At 34.7% G+C, this 12350-nt stretch overlaps 1 protein-coding gene across 1 annotated transcript in view; it reads right to left on the bottom strand.

Annotated features, from left to right (window-relative positions):
- The window catches only part of VEGFC (vascular endothelial growth factor C), a 119662-nt gene that overhangs the window by 16086 nt on the left and 91226 nt on the right, over positions 1-12350 (bottom strand). The gene's annotated exons all lie outside the window — the stretch shown is intronic.

The raw sequence follows: 12350 nt of genomic DNA, 5'->3' as shown, positions 1-12350 counted from the left end.
TTACTTACTAGCTCCATTTTGAACAGCGTAGTGGGCTATTTTGCAAAGACTAATTTCATGTGTCTTTTAACATACCTTCTTCTTGGCACTGAAGTTTGGTGTGCTTGGAGATTTGGTAACTTTTAAAACATGTATTTAAAAAGCAAATTATTTTTGTCGATGTGAACTGTGCTACTAATCAAATGATTTTCATTGGCAGATTGGCAGCTTTTTTTTGTTTGTTGAGGTACCAGGGTCAGGGATTGGACCCAGGACCTTGGGTTCAATGGTAACCCATAAATGGGAAGTCACATCAGCACCCCTGATTTGGTTTTTTCATTTGCTGTTTGATTTTTAGGAGGCACTGGGGACTGAACCCAGGACCTCCCATGCGGGAAGCAGGCACTCAGTTGCCTGAGCCACATCCTCTCCCGGCAGCACTTTTAATAAGATATTCTACAACACTCTGGCTGATTAAAACTCTACTTTTAAAAATTTGCTACACTCCACAGATGGGTTCTTCAAGAATCTATCCTTTATGAAATACTGTTAAATGTGAAATCGAATCCACTAATTTTGGTATTAGTAAAACCATGTTTGAGAGCAAGTACCACAAGCTCTCATACATTCTTTCAGATGATCTTCATATCATTCAATGGGATATCCAATAAGAAACTCTCTATCCCATTAAGGGAAAAGTGAGATCAACTCTGATTACTTAAATAATTTTTAAAAATATCAAAATACAGTTTTGATTTCCTAAATGCCAAGTGTTAAGCTCATCTGAACTTTATCCTCCATGATTAACATCATTCAAACCTGTAATTATATCATGGAAGAATATCAGTATAGATTCTTCTTGCTCAGGATTGCTGTCTGATTAATAGATGGAAGGGCAAATATATTGCTTTCATTATCACCAGCTACCTCCTTGGTAAAGAGTTTCAACAGTTTTACTACAAAAGACTTCGAATTTTTGTGCATATCTTGCATATACTGGTATCCTTTGTCACCCACGGCCCTTGAATATACTTGATTTTCTACAGAATTCTTGATTTGTTTTTTTCAAGAGAGGCTAATCTTGAATGGAAAGGGACTAAGTAAAAGTGGCGTTTATATTTAGTATTTCTAAGTATCTTTTTCAGTACTAAGGATAGAAATAAATACTTTCATTTTAAGTGTCTACATAAATTTTCTAAAATAAAAAGGAACATGTTTAACAGAAATGTATCTAAAAATATATCTAATTATCTTTCCTTATACTGATTTTAATTGCTTTCACTCTAATTTGTGCTCATATCTGTTTTTGTTAGTTTGCCTATATTCCATTTGTCTACTGACAGAAGGAATAATGGGTGAAATTGGGATTCGTTAGGCTCTACAAGGAAGGGATGATAAATAGGGCTTATTGAAGAAAATTTCACAGCTTTAACAATTTTGCACGACTTACTATTAGAAAAGCTAATGAAATACTTGCTTTAAAATAAAAAAATGGGTCTATCTATCCAGTCTTTCCCTACCTCATGAGTACAAATGATTGCTTTATTCTAAAACAATAACCTGCCATGTCCAAAAGCTCATGTATGTTCAGTATAAAATATATGTCATACTATATGGTCACTATTGGCAAGCAAAATAAAATACTGCTGGTTTATAAGTGTATGGCAGCCATATTGGACCCGTAGTGCACAGAGAGACTAGGATAAGTATGGAAGTCTCTGTTTTCTTTTTTTTAAAAAAACAATTTTCTTGGATATACAGGACTGTATGAAGTAGAGAAGTAATAGTAAATTGAAACAATGGAAAGCTGTTGTTACTGCATTTGCCAGCTTGTCAGTTTTTACTTCTTCATTTAATTTGAGCCAACAGAATTAGATGAGAATCGATAAAGTTAAGTAGCCCATAATACAACAGAAATGTGTTCCAACAGTAGTCACTCATTTCATTATTTCACAGTCATACCTCATTGAGAGAATATTGGGGGAAAAAACCACATATGTTGAGCATAGTGTTGATATGATCTCGGAGTGATTGGCTGATTTGGTCTAATAATATAGGCATTCATCAAAAATAATCAGTGTGTAGCTTCTCAAAATCTTTGATCTAATAACTCCCGCCTATGAGTAACACTGTAGACACAATCTCACTGTAGAGAATGCACTGACAGAATCTTCTCAGCTGTACATATTTTGTTATTTCTTCCAATCATTAAGTCAAAGGAATGGGGCAGTTTCAATTACTTCCTTTTCGAAGGTAGACATTGGACAGTCCAAAGGAGGAAAAATACATAGAATATTTAGCTTTCCTTGAGAAAAAAAAAAATTCAAGTCCTGGAATCTGAGTCCCACTTATTGCAATAGATGTTCACTTGAAGGAGGCAGGCAACATTTAATGAACTATGTAGAAAGGATGAAACAGACATATGAAATAAGATTAAAAAATTACTTGCGTATGGAATTTTGAATCTGTAAAGAGTATATTTTTCAGGGCAGAAGAAAGATGCATTTTTTTAAGATGTTGGGAAAAAAGTAGGTTCTGATCAACTGATGCCAGGCTGTGTCGCAGTTTAATTGGCAGCTATATTACCTCTCCATTTCTGCACTGATACAGTTTATTGACTTTCTCATGCTACTCTATTTTTGGTGAAACAACAATGTATTATCTTCAAATTAAAAAGGGAGTATGGAAAATTAAAGTGGGAAAAAGAAAAGCTCATGGATCTTCAAAGTTCTAAGCATTATACATGGATAGAGGATCTGTTAAAGATTATCAAGACAAAGACACTGAGCACTCAAGTTCCAAATTAAAGGTTGCTTGAGTTATAAATCCACTTGGAACGGAGACATGCTCTCACAAGAATGAAATTTTCCTCAATAAACACCAGTAATTATAGTTTCTTCTAAGCAAAATTTGTAGTGTTCCAGTAAACACTGTGGACTTTTTAAAATAAATGAAAAATTGTAAACAAACGCACAAATTAGCCTTGAGGATAGTTTTATTCATTTCCTCACCTTTCTTTACCTCTCCTTTTTCCCTACCACAACATGCATAACATGACTCCTCCTCCAGAGGACTGATAACAGCCTTCTTACTAGGCTGAAATAACACACATCCTCTATTTCCCTTATCCATTTTTAAAAATTTCAAGGTACTTTGGCCATGCTGAAACTTGTATCATTCCTCTACTCAAAATCTTTCTGGGCTAACCAATATCTCTACAGAAAGGTGTACCTAAAATTACAGCCCTAGCTATGCTATTTTATTTGATATCCTGTTGCTTCCATAGATAAAAACTCAATTTATTCTGGTTTATGTTTTTCCTCAGAACATGCAATTTTTTGCATGTTTAATGTGGACAGTGTCCACATTAAACAAACCAACAAATTTACTCAACACCATTATGTGAAATTAACTTCAAGGCACTTGTCCCTCCATGTATTAGGGTTCTCTAGGGAAAAGAAATCAACAGGAGATATCTGTCAATAGTATGTGATTCTACAATAGTCTCTCACGCAGCTGTGGGGATGCACAAGTCCAGGTTCCACAGGCAGGCAATCAAAGTCCAATGAAGGTTCTTGATGAGTTCTGGGAGATGTTGGCTGTCTGAAGACCAGCCAGGAAACTCTCTCTCACTGCTGGAATCACTTCCCCTTTAAAGGGATTCAAATGATTGGATAAAGCATCACTCATTACTGATGGCAGTCTTCCTGACTGATGTAACAGTAATCAGCGATCTATGATTTACCACTGCAGTAAAGTCAATGGTGACTAAAGCCCATAAATGCCCTTGTATTGCAGTTAGCCCAGAGCTTGCTTGACCAAACAACTGGGCACAATTACCGGGCTGAGCTGACACATGAGCCTAACCACCACACCCACAAGACATCTCTCTCACCTGTGGTCTTCCTCCTTTTCATATCTGGAGGATATTGTTGTAGGAAAAGCATGGGGATTTTTACTTATTTACACATTCATTTATACAATTAGGTGTTACACAACTCAAACTATGCCAAGTGCGACATGAATACCTCTCTACAATGTAATGCTGAGAGAAAAAATGCTACCATTTTAACATAAAATTTTAATGACTCAGAGCTGTACTATATAAGTTCTCTAGGTAAATAAATACATCCATATGGAGTAAAAGTAGAAAATTACGTATGAACATCATAAACACAGTTTCGGGTAGTGCTTATCTCTGAGAATGGAATATGAACAATGAGGACTGGGCTATAGATTATATCAAGTAAATATGGAAAAATGTTCTCTAAGTTTTAGGTCAGGTGGAGAAGGTACATTGATCTTTCCATCCTTTAAATATATGTGTGTGTATATATATATATATATTTTTTAAATAAATTAACTCAGTAAATAGCCGAATCTCCCAAGAAGTGGATTGCATACAAAGACATTTGAGTCTGAATCCCTGGCTTTGCTACTTTTTAGTTGTGTGATGGTGGGTAAGTTATTTAATCCCTTTGATTCAGAGTTTCTCACGTATAAATAAGAATTTTTGTCTCTAAATTTTTCTTTGTCACTCTTTCTTGTTTTTCTTCCTCTACCTTAACAACACACTCTGCCCATTCCTATTATGTGAGAGGTTATTAATAAACAAACATGTTATTTCCATTCTGTTTCCACCTGCTTTCAGCTCAAGGAGTTAGTCCTTGTTATTCTTGAACTTTTTCTAATATTTGAAACTTCTCTATTTTGACACACTTCCTCCTTTCTTAAACTCTTGCTGCTACTGGCTTTTGCGATGTCTCTCCCAGTTTTAATCCTAACTTTGGACTGCTCATTCTCAGTTTCTTGCACAGATTTCTGTTTTCCGAGCAGTTTCTTAAATACTGATATTCCCACGGTTTCCTCTGCTGCTTCTCTTCTCTTTTTACTTCCTCCATTTTCCTTGGTTGAGCTTCTCTCTTTCAGGTGCTCTAACGACGAGTTATATGCTGGTAGCTATACAAGGAGGCTCTCTAACCTGGTGCTTTCCTGGCTCCAGATCCAATTATTCAATTTCCTTTGTATGCTTTCTCTTTGATTTCTCCAGATACTACCTGCACTCACACTATGCATGTACAAAGCTAAATTCCCCTTTTCAAATCTATTCTTTCTATGGACAGGTATTCCCACTCTTTCTGAATATCAACTTCTCCCTCTGTTATCCTTCACACACAGTTGCCAAAGACATACGTTTTATTGTATTCTAAATGTCTTTTCCATCTCTCTTCTTTCTTCCTCATTTCTACTGCCTTGACTCCTGTCCTTATTATGTCTCTCTTGGATTATCTATAACTGCTTCCTCACCAATTTTTCTACCTCCTTTGCTCCCTAGAACCCACGAACTGCACTGCCACCAGGTCATTCTTGTTATAATACATAAATGTAGCTAGCTCATCTCTATATTAAATCTTCCAGGGGCTCCCAAGGAAATTTAAGAAAAAATCCATCCTTGGTGTGGCCTTCACGATTCTATGTACCGTTCCACCCTCATCTATGTCCTCTCCATCTCACACTCTCCTGTAGTTCCCCATCAACTATCATTGCATTTCAGGAATATATTTACATGCCTGATTCTTTCATGGGATTTTTTTCTAGAGTAAGGATCCTATCTCTCTATCTCCACAGCCTTACATAATATTAGTACCTAGTAGGTGCACAATAAATGTTTGTTAAATGATTGAATGAAGCAGAATACAGTGTTTTACTGCTTAATATATTAGAGCTATTTACTTATGTTTATTTGTACTCTGTTAAAACATGAGTTTCTCTAGGTAAGTAGCTATATTACTCACTTACAAAAATATTTGACATTTCCTGGTACAGGGTTATGCGTATGTGAGATTCAGAAGGAAGCTGATGAATGAATAAACATTACTTCTACCAAGTAGAAAAACCTAGGACATTATTTCTCAATTACAAATAGTTGCTTTCATTAAAAGAGAGCCTCCACTAAAGGGGCCATGGAAATGAACAGAGTTTAATTTAAAGAAAAATACAAGAGGAAATAATTGGAAATGAAGTGAAAAATTTGTGAAAGCACTGATATAAATTTTGAAATGTAACCACTTCTATAGATAATCTCTCCTGCATCTGGAATCTATGGTGCCTTTTTGTTCTCCTGCTATTGAGATGTGAAAATTTTGCTGCACATAATAGAAATATTGTTAAGTTACTGGTATAAAAGCATGGACTTCAGAGTTAGAAAGACCTGAATTTTCATCTTCTTCTGGCACGTTTTAAGCTGTTTAACTTTGTATGTGTTAATTATCATTTCAATGACTCAATTTTTTTCATTCGTAAAATGTCAGTAATAATAGCAGCCAACATTAACTGAATGCTTACTGTGTTAGGCACTGCGCTAATATTTAACATTGATCACCACTTATAAAATCACAACAACTCTATGAGATGTCCATTATTACTATTACGACTATTATAGTACACTGATTTTAAAATGTTGCAGAAACATCTAATATAACATGTTACTGACTGATTGCAAACATTGTTATAAATGTGGAGCTATATAATGTTTGTTTATATTCTGTTTCTTAAATGAGAAAAAAGAGTCACAAGCACATTTACACAACTTTCTGAAAAATTGAAGAGCTAATAAATAGAGACTGGATTTTCAAATCAGGGTGCTGCCTGCAGAGTCCACAGCCTGTGCTCCATATTGTGTGTCATGAAAGTAGCCACCCGGCAGGGCCATGATGATCCTAGGAAGATGTGTGATAGGTGCGTGGCACATAATAATATTAAATACAAAGAAATAATAGTGATAATACAAATATATTCGTCATCCCTCCCTGGTTGTGAGTGCGCTGAGGTCACGAACACTGTGCTCAGTTTTACAGTCTCTTACAGTACCTGAAAAATTCCTTGCTTACAATAGGGACATAATCGTTTTACCAATGACTCCTTTTATGCATGGCCCTTTTAATTACTGAATTAGACTTCTTTGTAATTAATGTTAATTTCCTAAAAATGTAAATACAGTGTCATACCTTTTTAAAAAAAGGCACATCTTATCTTCCTCCCGACCACGGTGGCTGGTAAGAACACAGGACAGTAGCAGAACTGGGACTCTATCACATCTTAATGAAATTTCAAACTCTTCATAAAGGAATTCTGGGAAGCCTCCCCAAGGAATCAAGTATCTCAAAGATTTGGCTTAAATGCTAACAAAAAGATTTTTTAAAAATTAACCTTTTTAAATTCAAACTACTTTCAAAAAGTATATTTGATGAAAGGTGTTTTCCTCTTGACTATTAAAAAATCACTTTATAGAAGATCTTATTTTAAATTTGTTGAATTTTCCAAATATATGCGTGCATGTAACTACCACTACGATCAATACAAAGAACATTTCTTTTACTCCAAAATGTCCACTTCTTAGACAATACCCACCTGCCCCGTTCCCAGGAAACTACTGATTTACTTTCTCTCATTCTAGATTAGGCTTGTATTTCACAGGGTTTCATAAAAGTGAATGAAATGCTCTGTATTCTCTTGGACCTAGTTTCTTTCACCGAGTTTACTGTTTTGGAACTACATTTATTTTGTTGTGTGTCCCAATAATTTGTACCATTTTACCTTGCTGAGTGTGGCAATTCGATATAATTTATGGATTCCAAAAAAGATATTTGATTGTTTGTAAACTATTGTTCCTCTGGGTGTACTACTCTTTGGTTGTACTGGATTCCGGAGAGATGACTTTGATTAAATTATGTCAACATTAGGGCTTAGATTCGACTACATCATTAGGGTGGATTGAGTCCCACCCCCCCAGCCCGCCCCTTGGGAAGGTGATAAAACAAACCCTTACATGGAAGTAGATGCACAGGAGAAGTAGATACTCAGAGAAGATACACAGGATCCTGCAGCCCTGGGAAGAGAGATAAGCCTGATAGAGAATAGAGCAGCTGAGCCTGGAAAGAAATGAGTCCGGGAAAAGAGATGAGCCTTATGCCAACCTATAGCTGAGATTGTAAGAAGCTGGAGCCACTGAGACTTAAGAGGGAAGAGGAAGGCTGAACCCTCACAGACGTCACCCGCCATCTTGAGTTAACAGTGGCAACAGACTTTAGGTGAGGAAGTACCTCTTATGGTACCTTGAGTTGGACTCTTTAGGTAAGTGTGACTGTAAGCTTCTACCCCAAATACATACTCTTTATAAAAGCCAACAGATTTCTGGTACTTTGCATCAGCACCCCTTTGGCTAATACACTTCCACTGTAGAGCTATAATATAGTTTGTTTGTCTGTTTTCCTTTGATGGGGCATTTGGGTCTGTTCTAGTTTTTGGCAGAATGAATAAACCTTATGTGACTATTTGTGTGGAAGTTATTTTTCTTGGGTAAATACCTAAGAAGGGAATTTTCAGATCAAACGGTGTCTAACTTTCTAAGAATCTGTTCGACTGTTTTCCAAAGTGTTTGTACCATTTCACATTGCCTCAGAGATATATGAGAGTTTTAGTTCTTAAATACCCTCTCCAACAACTGGTTTTGTCAGTCTTTTAAATTTTGGCCACTGTTGTGATTGTTCCTCTTGATTCTTAAACAAAAGTTATAATTTTAGAACATAGCTATATAGTTATCATATATACCGTATCATTATGGTAGTTTTAAAAAAAATTAGTCAAAATTCCTAACAGGTTGAGACCAACATATCAGACGGAGAGAAAGAGAATAGAAAAAAAAATGTTTGAGGGCATCACATGCAATAAGACATACATTCATAATGGAAGTAATATCACCCCTCAGGTCATGAAAACTGGATTTACGGGGCAAAAAAAAACCTTAGATACTGCAATGGTTGTTGACTTTCCAAAACCCATCAAAATTTTGGTCCTTAGTATTTAGTTTCTCTCATGTTTTCTTGGTTCCACATAAGAAGCACTGGCAATGGAAGATACACAAAATGCATGCAAGATCAAGGTTGTAAAGTTATGGGGTCTAGATGGCTTGGATTGAAATTCTTTCTCTTAATTACTCAATCTCAAATTCATAGAGCCATTCACTGTCTTATGGATATGCTTATGTTTGATTGTCAGTGCCTTTGTATATGACTTTAGCATTGAGAAGCAAATAAAAATAGTTTATATTTTATGATTTAACTATACAAAACTTATCTAAACATCATGTCAAATGCGGAAAAGAAAAATACATTGACAATATCTAAATGAATACCTAGCAGCTATATGTTAAAAGTTTTTCCCTCATCTCAAGAAAGCTAAAAGTTACATTCTCTAAAAAATTTTTAAGAAATTATTTTAAATTATTTTACCATTGTTGGAAAGTAATTTTGAAATTTAAAAAATGTTAACACTTTTGTTATTATTATATAATTCTATTAATTGCTGCTTTGCATAAGTAATTTGATATATCATCATATATAAAAGCTGATAAATTATATGAAAAGTTTCTCAGAAAATACAATTATAAAGTTATGCTGTTAATATCTTTGAAATTTTTATTCTAACTTTTAACTTAAAACTTTATTTTGTCATTTTAAAGCATGCATTGAATAAAGACACCTTTATACTTCTTTCTGTTTCAAACACAGATAGACTTTAGTACACAAAGAGATATGTGGTATAGCTATGGTACTAAAATCTCCTAGGGGAGTCAATAGTGAAACAAAAAGGTTTAGTAGCACTGTAATAATGGAAAATATTTTTAAATGATATTTTGTTTTAGTTTTATAATTATATATAACTATATAACATATGAACAAGGGTATATATAGTTATACCTCTAGGCATTTTATGTAGCTAATATACTTCAAATATTATAGTTTTATATATGTAATACTGGCTATACTTATATTTACGTGGCTACTGATTTGAAATATAAAATATATTTCTTATTGTGGACAGTAATAAAAAAACCATTGAAAAATATGGGAAAAGGAGGATGCATCAGACATGTTTTTAATGACAAATAATAAGATCTGACCTTTACTGATTACCTATTAGATGTTAATCACTGTGGTAAACACTGCATAAGCATTTGGCATTTCATTTGATCCTTTTTATATATTTACATTTTATACATAAGCAAACTGAAATGTCTACCCACTCCTAAAAAGCTAACTAGCAGCAGATCTGAAGTCAGATTCAGATCTTACTTAATCTATGGCTCTGTCTCTTTTTGCTATAACTTTTTGTCTCCTCTTGCCCTCAAACCATGCATAGCAAATACTTATATGGATTACTAAGAATGTCACACAGTAAAACATGTCAAATGCTATGAAAATATACAGAGAAATAAGTTATTTTATTTAACAAGCCTTTTGATCAATACACTACATTGTTTAACCCACAGTGCCTGCTTCTTAATCTGTGAAATAAGGCTAATACTCATCACCCAAATAGTCACAACGTATGTCAAGAGCTGAGAACATAGGAAAGGCTCATTGTTATCACCTGGATAGCATGGAAGATGTTTCACATGTAACATTTACTGACCTCTCTAAAGCCATGCCAGGAAGAAGTAAATCCAGTAATTGCTGTGGGTTTTCAGAGAAGCAAAGGTGGCCACGGTATTTGGATGAGACCAATGGAGGAGAAAGACCTTTACCTGATCCCTAAGAAATAGATAGGGCTTTGGAAAAGGAGAAAAGATAGGGAACTTATTTCAAGCCAGTGCTAGAATTGAAACAAGATACAAAGCAGGAAAAGAACTTGGTATTCAGGGAATAAGACTTTGTGAAGCACAGACTTGGTGAGGAATGAAAGTCAAAAATGAGAAAGGCTGGTACCAGAAAAGAGAGATGAGAAATTTGTGCTCAATTTTTTAAGCAGTTGAAAGCCACCCCAAATTTTTGATCAGAAGAATGAAATGACACATTTTTAGGTTTTTGTGACATTATGCAGGGATAGAAGAAAGACTGGATACTAGAAAACTAGTATTGATGCTGCTGCATTAAATCAGACTTACATACACAGTGAAGTGGACAAGGGTGGCAGTGATGGAAACGAAAAGGAAATTTAGTTTGGTACAGATATCCCCCATTGTCAACCCATAAGCCATAGTATGTGGATGAGATATAATGACAAGGTGTGATCAATGACAAATGGTAAATGTTAAGACCTCTAAGAACAGGAGAGACCATGGCTACAGATAACGCAGGAAAAAAGGGTAGTAAAAAATCTTTATTTTGGTACCTGTTATATTTAACATAGTGATATGAAATCAATTAAGAGAAAGTACTGAAAGTCAAGAATACGGTCAGATGTTGATGTGTGATTTTGGGACTCATCAGCATGAAGATAATGGCTGAAGCTGTAAGAATGAATGGATGATCCCCAAGGGAGACGGGCGGAAGGAGGAAAGCACTTTCAGGACTGTTACATGAAGCCACATGTGCAACACCCTCTTTAGTTTAGGGCGGATTTATTCCCAGATCTCTGTAACATCTTTTCTTTCTGATATAAGGAGAGATCTGTCACTCAACTATGTGCTCCTTAGTTTGAAACACTTCTAAGTTTCCCCTAAAGTGTCCCCTAATGTACATGGTCTTCTTTACGTCCCATCAGGAGATCCATTAAGGAAGACTGCTAATTATCAAAGCACATTCACTCTAAAGTTTCCCTAAAATGCCAGGATTTCGTTAAAATTTTTGTAATGTATGTTTGACGCGTTGATTTATTTACATCGTTATTACAAGTGTTCAGTTGATATAAGTTTTAGTAATAAACACATATGTTGGATATCCTAAAGAACAAAGAGATGAATCCCCATTTGAAGACAGAAAGTAGAAACTCCCTAGACCTCAGAGGACAGCACATAATGACTCATTATAAATTAGTTGTAGGCCAGGATGTGATGCTCTATCCAGCCACTTCTATATGATAAAAAAAGTATGTGCTGCCAGTTAACAAACTAAGACATAGGATGGAAAGGAGATATGAATAACACACCTTATCGTGAGTGTTAATTGGAAATAATCTTAAATGAATATTCTTTCAAATAATTACTCATTATTTCAATATTTAATCCTTGCTGAAACCAGACAGAATATTTACATAAATTAATTGAAATTTAAGAAAGGCAACTGAAAACTAGCACACTTAAAATGCATATTTATATTTACTTTAGGTTTCGGACCAAAATATCATCAAAACTTAAGTGCTTTTGATCATTAGCTTTAACATCATTTACAAGTTTTCATATCCAATTTCAAGAATGTTAAAGAAATTAGGTTACATTGTTGAGAATATGAACAATGAGAGGATGTGTGTTTTTCCATAGAAATACTCCTTTTATATTGCGAACTACTTTGTCTTCGAAATGGAATTCCCTATTTCACTTTAAATTTATTTTCATGATACATTATTAAAATAGGTCTTTGCTATGTATGTGA

Source organism: Dasypus novemcinctus, chromosome 1 (assembly GCF_030445035.2).
Source record: "Dasypus novemcinctus isolate mDasNov1 chromosome 1, mDasNov1.1.hap2, whole genome shotgun sequence".
Lineage (NCBI taxonomy): Eukaryota > Metazoa > Chordata > Mammalia > Cingulata > Dasypodidae > Dasypus > Dasypus novemcinctus.
The sequence above is the reverse complement of the archived record's forward strand: the minus strand, read 5'-3'. Positions and strand labels throughout refer to the sequence as shown.